Source organism: Lynx canadensis, chromosome B2 (genome assembly GCF_007474595.2).
Source record: "Lynx canadensis isolate LIC74 chromosome B2, mLynCan4.pri.v2, whole genome shotgun sequence".
NCBI classification, from domain to species: Eukaryota; Metazoa; Chordata; class Mammalia; order Carnivora; family Felidae; genus Lynx; species Lynx canadensis.
In genome coordinates this window covers 71,824,202-71,836,950 of record NC_044307.1, presented here as the reverse complement: position 1 = coordinate 71,836,950, position 12,749 = coordinate 71,824,202, and the positions used below count along the sequence as shown (strand labels likewise).

General features: G+C 38.4%; 1 pseudogene; it reads right to left on the bottom strand.

The window, feature by feature from the left end:
• Nucleotides 1-1,368: 1,368 nt before the first annotated feature.
• On the bottom strand, nucleotides 1,369-1,724 carry LOC115514945 (annotated as a pseudogene).
• Between the last annotated feature and the right edge of the window lie 11,025 nt (nucleotides 1,725-12,749).

Below are 12,749 nucleotides of genomic sequence, written 5' to 3'. Positions count from 1 at the left end.
CAGACAAACAAAAGTTAAAGGAATTCATTATCACTAAACCAGCCCTACAAGAAATGTTAAAGGGAATTCTTTAACTGGAAAGAAAAGCCAGTCAGTCACCCTATGTCTTTTGATTGGACCCGTTAGTCTATTTACATTTAGAGTAATTATTGACAGATATTTACTAATTAGTATTTTTGTTTGTTTTCTGGTTGCTGTTATAATTCTTCTATGTTCCTTCTTCTTAAAGGGCCATCAACTTAATACAGACTACTATATACTTAGGATGTTTTAAATGAACCTTATAGTAACCACAAACCAAAACCTATAATAGATACACGAAAATAAAGCCAAAAATAGCAGTAAAGAAAGTCACTCACACGGAAAGAGTAAAAGAAGAAAAGAACAGAGAAATGAGTGGATAAAAAAGACCCATCTATATGCTGCCTACTAGAGACTGACTTCAGACCTAAAGACACATACAGACCGAAAGTGATGGTAAAACATATACCATGCCAATTGACATGAAAAAAAAAATTAAATCCAGGCTGGCATTACTTATACTGGGCAAAATAGACTTTACTTTTTTTCTTTCGTAATTGAGTTTTTATTGGTTGTTCTGAGGATCAATATAGATATTTCAATTTGTACACAATTCTTAACCTATATACCAAAAATCTAAAAAATCATGTAATTGTGATTCTTTTCTAAAAGTTATTCCAGTGAACTTCTAGTTTAAAATTTGGATACAAATTTTTCTTAACAGTATATCAAGTACCAATACCTTCAAATGTTGATATGCTGTAACATTGTTAAGTCCCATTAATTCATAATTTAATACCATATACTGTACATACTCAAATTTTCAATCTTGCATAGCACATTCACAAATTTACTAGGAAAACTTGACTACTATTACCAAGATGTTACAGAGTGCACAAAATTCTGACGTGAAGAGCCAAGATCAAGGAATAGTTTTCTTTAGGCAACAATTCTACCAAAAATAACATGGGAATAAAAGTAATTTAAAATGTTCAAGACATATTAAATGCATGACTGACTCCAAATCACCATTTGCTTGGTATTATATGATACAAAATCTACCTCATCTATGGAATGTTTATCTGACATCCAAGATAGTCAAAGCCTCCCATATTCAATACCCCACTATTTTCTGGTTGTACCTAAAAATAAACAACAAGCAAATGATTTCACCTCTTAATAAAAGCTTTTACACTTAAAAAATGGGATGAGGTGGGATTCTCTCCTTCTTAAAAATGTTTCTAGAGCTACTAAAAAACTTGCATTTACAAAATAGTTGATAAAAATATTCCTGTGGATTGTACAAGAAGGAAGACAGTGACCACTGATAAGACATGTTATTTGATATTAATCAAACGTGGCTTCTTTCTTTCCTGCTTCACCAGAGGCTGGACTCTCCTCATTTTTAGTTTCTCCATTTTCTGCAGGTAAGTATTCTTTTGTTTCCTGGTTAGCCACTCCAGCCTATTTTCCTCCAGCCTATTTGCTCCCCTTTTCCCTTTTGTTTGCACTTTTTTGTTTGAGAAGTTATCCTTTCCTGTTACCTTTTTTGGCTTCATTTCCACTTTTGCAGGAGCAGATTTAACTAACAACCTTGCTTACCTCCCCTTAGGCTCCTCCTTCACCACTTCCTTGGCAGAACTGACCTTACTTTTGGGCTTCATGGAAGTGGGGCACGTTTGTACCAGGTGCCTACGTGCCATGGTGAAACAAGAGCCTTCATGAAGCTGTGCTGCTTCACTGTTGCCACTACTGCTGCTGCCCAAGCTCCAAAACAGACTTTAAAACAAAGACTGTAGCAAGAGGCAAAGAAGGGCACCACACAATGATAAAGGGATCAATCCAACAAGAGAATATAACAATTGTAAATATCTATAAACCCAACATAGGCACACTTTAATACATAAAACAAATATTAACAGACATAAGGGAGAAAGAGACAGTAATACGATAATAGTATGGGACATTAACACACTACTTACATCAATGGATAGATCATCCAGACAGAAAATCAATAAGGAAACCGTTATTTGAACCACATATTAGACCAGATGGGCATAACAGATATATACAGAATATTCCATCCCAAAATATCAGTATACACATTTTTTTTTTCAAGTACACATGGAGCATTTTTCAGGATAAATCACATGTTAGGTAGGCCACAAAACAAGTCTCAATAAATTCAAGAAAACTAAAATCTTATCAAGCATCTTTTCTGACAACAGTATAAACCTAGAAATCAATCACAAGAAAAAAAAACATGAAAAAATGCACACACACGAAGGCCAAACAAACACTACTAAACAACCAATGAGTCAACAAAGAAATCAAGAGAAAAATTTTAAAAATACATGGAAATAAATGAAAATGAAAACATAATGGTCCAAAATTTTGGGATGCAACCAAAGCATCCCTTCTAAGAAGGGAAGTTTATAGCAATGCAGATCTTCCTCAAGAAATATCTCAAACAACCTAAGCTTATACCTAAAGGAGCTAGAAAAAAGAGGGACAAAGCCCAAAGCCAGTAGAAGGAAATAAGATGAGTGAAGAAATAAATAAAATAGAGACTAAAAAAAACAATGGAAAAGATCAATAAAATTAAAAGCTGGTTCTTTGAAAAGATAAACAAAATTGATAAATCTTTAGCCAGACCCATCAAGAAAAAGAGAACTCAAAATCAGAAACGAAGGAGGAGAAATAACAACTAATACCACAGAAATATAAAGAATTATAGGAGAATATTATGAAAAATTATATGCCAACTAATTGGAAAGCTAGGAGAAATTAATAAATTCCTAGAAACATACAACCTTCCAAAACCGAATAAGAAATGGAAAATTTGAACAGACCAATTACTAGTAGTGACACTGAATTCATAATAAAAAAAAAAACCCCAACAACCAAAAGTCCAGAATCAGAAGGAATCACAGGTGAATTCTACCAAACTTTTTTATTAAGTTTATTTATTTATCTTGAGAGAGAGAGAGCATGTGAGCAGGGGAGGGGGGGCGGGGCAAAGACAGAGAGTGTGAACAGGGGAGGGTGGGGGGGAAGAGAGAGAGAGAGAGAGAGAGAGAGAGAATCCCAAGCAGGCTCTGTGCTAACATTACAGAGCCCAACACAGTTCTCACACATGAACTGTGAGATCATGACCTGAACCTAAATCAAGAGTCAGATGCTTAACTGACAGCCACCCAGGCGCCCCTCTACCAAACCTTTAAATAGGAGTTAATGTCTATTCTTCACAAGCTATTCCAAAACATCAAGGAAAAAGGAAAACTTTTAAATTCACTACAAGGTCAGCATTACTTTGATACAAAAACCAGAAAAAGGCACTACCAAAAAAGAAAACTACAGGCCAGTATCCCTGAGGAATATAGATGCAAAGACACTCTATAAAGTATTAGCAAACCAAATTCAACAATACATTAAAATAATCATTCAACACAATCAAGTGGGATTTATTCCGGTATACAAGGGTGGTTCAATATTTGCAATCAACCAAGGCAATAAATCACATTAACAAGAGGAAGAATAAAAACCATAAGATCACCCCAACAGATGCTGAAAAGGCATTTGACAAAATACAACATCTGTTCATGATACAAATTCTCAACAAAATGGTTTAGAGGGAACATAACTTAACAAAATAAAGGTCACATATGAAAAACCCACACCTAATATCCTCAGTGGTGAAAAACAGAAAACTTCCTTTAAGATCAGAAAAAAAAGACAAAGATGTCCACTCTCATCACTTTTAGTCAACATAGCATTGAAGTCCTACCCACAGCAATCAGGGAGGAAAAAGAAATAAAAGGCATTTGAATTGGTAAGGAAGAAGGAAAACTGTCACTATTTGCTGATGACATATTATATTTAGAAAACCCTAAAGACTCAACCAAAAAACTATTATAAGTGATAAATGAGTTCAGTAAAGTTACAGAGTAAAAAATTAATATACACCAATATTTGCATTTCTATCACCAATAATGAAGTAGTAGAGAGACAAATTAAGAAAATAATCCCATTTATAATTACACTGAAAAGCATAAAATACCTAGGAATAAATTTAACCAAAGAGATGAAAGACCTATACTCTGAAAATTATAAGACCCTGATAAAAGAAACTGAAAATGACACAAATGGAAAGATATTCTGTGCTAACAGATTGGAAATATTAATACCGTTAAAATGTCCATACTACCCAAAGCAATCTACAGATTCAATGCATTCCCTACCAAAATACCAACATTTTTCACAGAACTAGAATAGTCCTAAGGGTTATATGGAACCACAAAGCACCCCAAAGAGCCAAAGCAAACTTGAAAAAGAACAAAGCTGGAGGTACCACAGTCCCAGATTTCAAACTATACTACAAAGCTATAGTAATCAAAACAGTATGATACTGGCACAAAATAGACACATAGATCAACAGAATAGAATAGAGAGTCCAGAAACAAATCCATGTTTACATGATCAATTAATCTCTAACAGAGGAGTCAAGAATATACAATGGGGAAAAGACAGTCTCTTTAATAAATAATGCTGGGAAAACTGGACAGCTACATACAAAAGAATGAAACTGGACCACTTTATTACACCATACACAAAAGTAAATTAAAAATGCAGTAAAGACCTAAATGTGAGACCTGAAACCATAAAACTCCTAAAACATAGTCAGTAGTCTCTTGAACAAGCCTTAGCAGCATATTGATGGATATATCTCTTTAGACAAGGGAAACGAAAGCAAAAATAAACTATTGGGACTACACTAAAATACAAAACTTTTGCACAGCAAAGGAAACCATTACAAAAGGCAACCTAGTGAGTGGCAGAAGATATTTGCAAATGGTATATACAATTAGGGTTTAATATTCAAAATATATAAAGAATTATACAACTCAACACTAATCATAATCATCATCATCTGACTAAAAATGGACAGTGGACCTGAATAGATCTTTTGTTCAAAGACTACATACTGATGGCCAACAGACACATGAGAAGATGCTCAACATCACTTATCCGTCAGGAAAATGCAAGTCAAAACCACAATGAGATATAACCTGACACTAGTTAGAATGGCTAGATTCAAAAAGACAAAAAAATTCAAAAAGACAACCTCAAATGTTGGTGAGGAAGTGGAGAAAAGTGAACATTTGTGCACTGTTGGTGGGAATGCAAACTAGTGCAGCCACGGTGGAAAATATATAGAGATTCCTCAAAAAATTAAATATGGAAATACCACATGATCTAATAATTCCACTACTGGCTATTTCCCCAAGGAACCCAAAAACACTAAATCAAAAAGGCATGCTCCCCTATGTTTATTGTAGCACTATTTACAATAGCCAAAATATGGAAACCCAAGTGTCCATGGGATAAATGGAGAAAGAGGATGTGTCTGCAATGGATGTATACAATGGAATATTACTCAGCCATAAGAAAGAATGATCCTACCAATTTGATAAGGATGGACTTAGATGGTATAATGCTAAGAGAGAAAAGTCAGACAGAAAGACAAATATATGATTTCACTTATATGAAGAAGGACAAAACAAATGAAGACACAAACCAAAAATAGACTTCTAAATATAGAGAACTGGTGGTTGCCAGAGGGGAGGTGGATGGAGGGATGGACAAAATAAATAAAGGGAACTATGAAGTACAAACTTGCAGTTATAAAATAAATTAGTCATGTAGATGAAGAGTACAGCATGTGGAACATAGTCAATAACATTGTAATAACATTGTATGGTGACAGACGGTGATTACACTTACAGTGAACGCTGAGGGGGAAGAAAAGAGTAATTCATTCTGGTGCTGGAATTAGGACTTCCCAGTAGGCTGGGTTCTAACTAAGAGGGCATTTTGAATTCAGAACCTAATCCTGATACAAAATGTTTCTCCACTGAATATCTTTTAGTTGTATTCTCCCAAGAAACTTGGATTAACAAGTATTTATTAACAGTGTTCCCCCACCCCCACCCCAGTAATAGCCTTGTCTATTCTTTGGAGAACTGTGCCACCCTGACTCCAATCCAGGTAGAGAGAGGGCTTATCAGGTCAGGGTCTCCTTCGTCCCTGACCACAAGAAAAGTCATGTGACTCAGGATGACCTATTAACCTGGTCATAGTGATTGGTTCGGAGATACATACATGAGACCCAAACAAGGCCCCTCAGTGTTGTCCCCCAGAATTCTTCTGCTAGAATTAACAGGATGGCCTAATGACAATAATGGACAACAGCTCTTGAGTCTATGTGTCAGGTCCTAATGTTAAGAGTTTGACATTAACATACATTACAACTTTATCTAAAACAGCAGCCCTATCACTCCATCTCCTCATTCTCTAACCGTGTTTTATGTTTCTTCATAGCATTACATGCTATGAATTACATATATTTTTTTAATTTCCTGACACCTTGTATTGAAAAAAACAGTCTTTCCCTCCTACATGTCTCCTTTAGTTTTATGCAGAACACTTCACTTCTGACAATTCTGATCACGTGTGTAGGGGTTTTTCCCCACCAAGCAGTTCTCTGTGGCACCAGCTAGGGATGCTATATTTTAACTCAATGCTGACATGGTCTACTTGGAGTAAGCATCAGATCCCATAAGTTAAGTGCTCAGTGCCACAAGACCGTCCCCACTTCAGATGCCAATGGCAACTAGTAGGTCCCCAAGTTACCCACAACTTCTGGTTGACTTGGCTACAAATTGGAGGTGCCCATCTCCTCCCCTTGGATTTGATTATTTGCTAGAGCAGCTCACAGAACCCAGGGAAACACTTACATTTATCAATGTATTATATATATATTTTTTTTAATTTTTTTTCAACGTTTATTTATTTTTGGGACAGAGAGAGACAGAGCATGAACGGGGGAGGGACAGAGAGAGAGGGAGACACAGAATCGGAAACAGGCTCCAGGCTCCAAGCCATCAGCCCAGAGCCCGACGCGGGGCTCGAACTCACGGACCGCGAGATCGTGACCTGGCTGAAGTCGGACGCTTAACCGACTGCGCCACCCAGGTGCCCCTATCAATGTATTATAAAAGAATGATGAAGGATGCAGAGGAACATCCAGATGGAAGAGATGCATAGGGCGAGGTATGTGGGAAGAGTAACACCACTTTCCCAGCACTTCCACCTGTTCACCTACCTAAAAGCTCTACAAACATCCTTTTGGGTTTTTATGGCTTCATTACATTGGCATGATTGATTAAATCTTTTGCAGTTGGAGGTTGAACCCAACCTCCAGTCCCCCTCCCAGGTCCCCAGAGGTCGGAGGAGGATAGAAAGGAGACTAAAATTACTAATCTCCTAATCATGTGGTTGGCTCCAAAGGCCATCCTTAGGTGCCTTCCAAAAGTTACCTCATTAAAATGTCAAAACATACCTTTGTCATGCTAATAACTTAGGCCATTGGGGGCGGGGGAAGGGGTTAGGGGCTCTGTGCCAGAAACAGATGAAGACCCAATATATATTTATTATTAACCATAACATCACACTGCCAAACTAAACTTTCAGCTGTGAGGACAGAACTCTGTCAGTAGTCTGTACCTAGATTGCTGGAAGGCCATGAGTTTTCAGCTAAAATTTGAATGAATGATAGTGCTGTCTAATTTCATCACAAGATCCTTATGGGAAAAAGTTGGCCGATTTGAAAGAGAATTTCATTTGGCTGCCTCCATTTTGGCCTTGAACTTTCTGGTTGGGTTCTTCTTTCCAGTTTTCCTCTTGGCTCTGGGGGAAGATCCCTAGAACAAAGCGTCCCCTGATGGGAACTGAAACTACCCCCTCATGCAATAAGGACTGCAAGACAATGATCAATTTGACCTTCATGGATCACCTGCAAGTACCCCACCCACCTTTGCCCCATGTTTTCCTTATATAAACCTGGAAGTATTTTCAGCATTTTGGAGACAGTCTTTGAGATGTGAGTCTGCTGTCTTCCTGGTGTTGGCCTCACTAAAATAAATTTCTTGTTTCATCACCACTCCTCTCTCTGCCTTTGGATTTTGTCAGTGATGAGTGGCCAAACCTGGTCTGTGTGGGATCCCCAGAGCCAGGTGCTCTTGCACCCGGCTACCGGTTAAGTCAGTTGCACAAGACAACAAGCAAGGAACAGCAAGACATGCAGCAAGTAACAGAATAGGGGTGTGAATCCAGCTGTATGTGACTCACTTTGAGCCACCAAGTTATACCAGTTATACAGAAGGAGGGGCTGCCCTGAAACATTTATCAGTAAACAACAGGAGACAAAGAAGAGGGAGGACTTTGCCCAATTCACATCTCTGTCAGGGTTTAGCCTGTCACCGGTATCTGCTAAAGCTAAAGGGTTTGAAATTAAATCTGTTAAATCTACCACTCCTCACTCAAATGACCTCAAGTCCACCGAATTTCTCACAATCTCTGTTTCTTCATTTGCTGTGTCCTAAGTGTTACAAGATTTAAGTGAAATAATGGCAAAGAATTAATGGCAAAGAATTTAGAACAATTGCTGACTCCTGGTGAATTTGAAATAAACAGTAGTAGTGCTCCCGAGGAGAGAAATTAGTCATAACACAAGGAAACAGCTAGACTCCCCTCTGCCTCCAGACTGCTTTAGGCTGGCTTTGAGCCAGGGTTGTTGGTCAGCCATTTGCTGATACCTCGAGCCAGGATGCAACAGGAAGTCACTCAAATAAGAGGGTTGAAAGCTATTTGCAGAAGGGAGGAGGCGAAGGGACAAAAGCAGGGAAGGAATGTGTTTTGTTTTGCAGAACCAGCAGTTCCCACCTAGAAGACATCCAGCTAAGTGTTTCACCTGACAGCCCCTTAGGTGAACCAGTTTGAGCTGGTTTGAAGCTGAGGACCCTGCAGAAGCCCCATCCCGCACCCCTCCCCCCTTGCCCCAGTTACCTTTTTAGCTCCTTTCCTTTCCTTTCCTTTTCTTTCCTTTCCCTTTTTTTTTTGAAAGGGATTCTCTCTTTTAACCATTGTTTTAGAGATGCACATTTAATGTGGCATTAAATTTAAACATCTCTATGAGAAATTTAATAATCGCATGTATTTTTTTCTTTGAATATATTTTTTTAACACATTTATCATAGGTTCTTTATAGTCTTTGTCTGCTGAAGTCTACATCTGGGTCATCTAGGAGTTAGTTTCTACATTTAGCTCATTTTCATGCTCAGATCTTCTCCTATGGGTGGGGTTTCCCATCATTTTTTTAACATACAGTGTATGCACTAGCACGTTGACATACCAGGCAAATGCAGTTGTGCAGAAGTGCTCAATAGAAAATGTACAAGTCCCTTCATGTATACGCCAGATCCCTGCCCCTGCCCCCCTAATATACTGAGTAACAGCTTCCTGTACTAACCCCACAAGAAGACAGTGCTTTGAGAGCTATCTGCCCATCTCCTTACTTACAACAATAAAAGTTCTTTGCTTTCAACACTTCCTTGTGTTCAACTAAATACACCCCAAGTGGTGAATCTCTTGAGTTCAGTTACAACACCACAGTGCACTTCTATTCTATTTCAAAATACTTCTTGTTCCTTGCCAATGTTCCTAGATGTACAGTGAGATCTCAAATGTCAATGCCTGAAACGGCTTTGCTAGCCATGAAGAATTCAATCACAACTGCCCAGAGGAAGGATGCACAGCTTTGTGGTGGATTATTGGGCCTGTGCACCTTCCTTTTTGTGGGAGCACAACCCCTCAAACATAAGAGGGTTTAAAACATATTTTCCAAATTGTCTGGCAATACATTTGAAGCTTGATATATGTTGAAATAATTTTCTAAGCCCAAGATGAAGGCCTAAGACGCCCTGTATCCAGTCAGCCAATCTGCAAACGCCTAGCCACCTCTGGACCTTCTCACCCCAAACAAGGTTGACTGTGTGGCCTCAGCCAACCTGATAGTTACTATTTTTCTCCTCTTTGTTCTTTATTCTTTATCCTATAAAAGCCCCTGGTCCTTCTGCCCCCATTTTGCAGTTCTCTGAAAGGAGACGGTCTACTTCATGAAGTGTTAAATAAAGTTTCTTTGTTTTACCTAAATTGTATTCTTTTTTGTGTTAACGTATCTGGGGTTATTTGCCCAAGGCTATCATTATGAGCTGAGAGAAGCATAGATCTCTGACAATTAGTTGGGTAGGTGTTTATTTCTGTCTTTATATATTTTTGTCAATACAGATGACCATTGGCATGGCTATTTTCTCTAGTTATGTATCTGCTCTAATATTTTTAAATGTTTATTTTTGAGCGAGAGAGACGGAGTGTGAGCAGGGGAGGGGGCAGAGAGAGAAGAAAATACAGAATCCCAAGCAGAATCCAGGCTCTGAGCTGTCAGCACAGAGACCCACGGGGGGCTTGAACCCATGCACCGTGAGATCATGACCTGAGCTGAAGTCGGACACTCAACTGGCTGAGCCACCCAGGAGCCACTGCTCTAATTTTTAACCAAAGACTTCTTAATTTTTTTTTTTTAAATTTTTTTTTTTTCAACGTTTATTTATTTTTGGGACAGAGAGAGACAGAGCATGAATGGGGGAGGGGCAGAGAGAGAGGGAGATACAGAATCGGAAACAGGCTCCAGGCTCTGAGCCATCAGCCCAGAGCCCGACGCGGGGCTCGAACTCACGGACCGCGAGATCGTGACCTGGCTGAAGTCGGACGCTTAACCGACTGCGCCACCCAGGCGCCCCCAAAGACTTCTTAATTTTAAGAAATATTACCTAATACTATCCTTCCCCCAAAGCAATTGCCCATTGACAGAGGAGATATATTACGAAAAACAGTTATAGTGACTTAGCTAATGAATTGGAGTTGTATGAATCACATTAACATCTAGCACATACGTTTGGAAGCTGGTAGCACATTTATGTGTGTAACATCTAAACTATTCCGTGAACAGCCATCTAGGAAGCTGAGAAGCCCTTGCAGTAACATCTTCGAACCTCAGAGACTGACATCCTGTAGCTTGGGAACCAATGCCTGAAGATATTTAGCTGAGAATTTGGAAAAGAAAGTATCACGAAGTTCATTTGAACTTCATCTCTCTGAGCGGTCTATAATTCTACTGACGACTTGCTCAACTACAAAAACCATTTTTTTTAGGTTTACTGTAAATAGAATTTTATTTTGAAACAGGAAAAACATGGATTTCTAGTTGCTTTGGAATCTGATTTTTAACTACGGTACAACAATCTAAGTCTTGGCAGGATGCTGGACATAATTTGAAATCACGAAGGCATAAATCCAGGGAACAATGTGTATAATGCTTGAGTTATGTTCAAACTGATTGGGGGGATAGCTAGGGGGATTTCTTTATTAAAACTATTGAGCAGAAAAGTGCCCTTAACCATAACAAAAAAGGCAATTCACAACTACTGTTCTAGTTTTTGTCCACTTTCCATTCTTATTTTAGTGCACAGTTTGCAGCAAAACCTGCTTTTGCATCTCCTGAATTTTTTATATTTTTACAGAAAAGAAATGCCACCGTATAACAAATTGCTCTAAATTTAAATGAATTAGTCTCATTTCTGGCCTCCCTGTATCCGCTAGTATTAAAGGGAGTTTCAGATTTATATAGAATGAAGAGCAAATTCTCTTCTATTGTTAAATAATCAGGCAGTTGACATTGTCACTATTTTAAACATTCTAGGGGTAAAATTTACTGTATATTACATTATAAAAGTAAAAATTTGCCTTTTTAAGGCAAATAAGTATTTTAAAAGTGGAATCAGGGGTGCCTGGTTGGGTCAGTTGGTTAAGCGTCCAACTTCAGCTCAGGTCATGATCTCATAGTCCGGTTCCTGGGTTTGAGCTCCGTGTCAGGCTCTGTGCTGACAGCTCAGACAGAGCCTGGAGCCTGCTTCGGTTTCTGTGTCTCCCTCTCTCACTGCTTCTCTCTCTCTTTCTCTCCTCCCTCCTCTCTCTCTCTCTCTCTCTCTCTCTCTCCCTCCCTCTCAAAAATAAATAAATAAACATTCAGAAAAAAGTGGAATCAAATGAAATTTATATATTTTAATCACTTCAGATAATTTAGCTGCTGGGCTATCTAAAGATGAATTTCTTAATATAAGCAATATAGCTATTTAAAATAAAACCATGAATTTGGAACTTAACCTAAGGATCCTAAAATATAGGCACACACAAAAATGATAATTTTTCATGGGTTTGGATGAAAATGTTATTTTTTCTTAGTATTTTATTTTTTACTTATAGACTCTTGTTTTAAGTAAAAATGAAAAGTTAAGGTGTACAGAAAAAATTTCACAAATAAGCAAGTAAATCAATGTGTGAAAACACTTCATAAATTCATAAACACTTCATAAATTGTGAATACTAGACCCGGGGCACCTGGGTGGCTCAATCGGTTAAGCATCCGATTCTTTGTTTTGGCTCAGGTCATGATCTCACAGTTTTGTGAGTGTGAGCCCCACGTCAGGCTCTGCATTGGCAGCACAGAGCCTGCTTGGAATCCTTTCTCTCTCCCTCTCTCTGCCCCTTCCCCACTCAAGCTGTTTCTGTCTCTTTCAAAATAAACAAACTTAAAAAAAAAGCTTAAAAAATGGGGCACCTGGGTGGCTCAGTTGGTTAAGCAACTGACTTCAGCTCAGGTTATGATCTCACAGTTCGTGGGTTTGAGTCCTGTGTTGGGCTCTGTGCTGACAGCTCAAAGCCTGGAACCCGATTCAAATTCTGAGTGTCTCTCTCTTGCTCTCTGCCCC